Source organism: Solanum tuberosum, unplaced genomic scaffold, assembly GCF_000226075.1.
Source record: "Solanum tuberosum cultivar DM 1-3 516 R44 unplaced genomic scaffold, SolTub_3.0 scf00559, whole genome shotgun sequence".
Taxonomy (NCBI): Eukaryota; Viridiplantae; Streptophyta; class Magnoliopsida; order Solanales; family Solanaceae; genus Solanum; species Solanum tuberosum.
Window position 1 is genome coordinate 12,569 of NW_006239486.1, and position 1,417 is coordinate 13,985.

Here is a 1,417-nt window from a genome sequence, read left to right on the forward strand (position 1 = left end):
ACAGAGTGAGAGAAATTTGCTATAAAATTTTAACTATAACTATGAATTATAATTCTTTTAAACTATAGTTAATGTAAAGTAAATACATATCACAAGTTTATCTTACGTACTATATAATTTTTCCTGAAGAAGAATAAGATTATTAAATAATAAACAAAAACAAAATGAGAAGAAAACACTAAGGTAACGACATAATCGCGTTAAATCAGTTGTTACACATTATGAGACTTTTCGTTGTTATCTAATTATGAATTTGAACGATACGCTACAATAAAATATATATAACAATCAAAACAAACATAACATTTAAACTAACAATACAATACTAATCGGTAACAACCATCCATACAATGCTATTGTAAAGAGTTCAAGAATTTAGTTGTATTAAAGGTGAAGAAAACATGATATGACACAACCCAAAATTAATTAACATAGAAAAGTTTTCTTCATGACTCATTAATATCAAGAAAAATTGGTTTGTAAAGTTGTCTTCTTTATTATTATTATTATATTAGCAAATTTCCAATATTGTGTTGAATATGCTAATATTACGAACCCCCCCCCCCCTTTATTTTTTCCACATGTTATTGTTCCAATATTTTTTATATCAATCTTTAATTTGGTATCATATTATTTTTTGGCCAATTAATGACAAAGAAGACTTTAAGTCAACTAATGGCATAGAATTCTTTATCTTGAAAGTGTTGCCACTACTTAGTCAAGGAGTCCAAATAAAGAAGTGATTTTAACTTACATTAAAAAAAATAAAATCATGTGGTGTTCTAATTTTGTTGTCCCATTTAAGTAACATTTGTTATAAAAATTACACGAATATTTAGTCATGGCTGAAATTTTAACGAATTTTAATTTGTGTTTTAGATATGTATAATTGAGCATAGATTTATATATATTTTTTAAAATAATCAAAAGGGTGGTACATGGAATAGGGTTAGGAGTTGAGTCCTAGATCGAAGTCTGGATCGGGAGTCGAGGCTCCGATCAAAGTTGGGGTGGATCGGGAGGGGTCGAGATCGTAGTCCGGATCCGGATCTGGAGTTGGGCTCTTGTTAGGGTCAAGAGTCGAATTCTCGGTCAAGATTGGATAATGAGGTTGAAAAAGATTTTTGATATGATTTATTTACTAGTACCCATTAATACCAAGAAAATTGATTTGTGAAGTTGTCTTCATTATTAATAGCAAATTTCCAATACTGTGTTGAATATTCTAATAGTGGGCCCTTTTTTTTTTCCACACGTTATTTTCTCAATTGTGTTATATCAATCTTTAATTTGGTATCATATATTTTTTGGCCAATTAATGACAAAGAAGACTTTAAGTCAACTAATGGCATAGAATTCTTTATCTTGAAAGTGTTGCCACTACTTAGTCAAGGAGTCCAAATAAAGAAGTGAATTT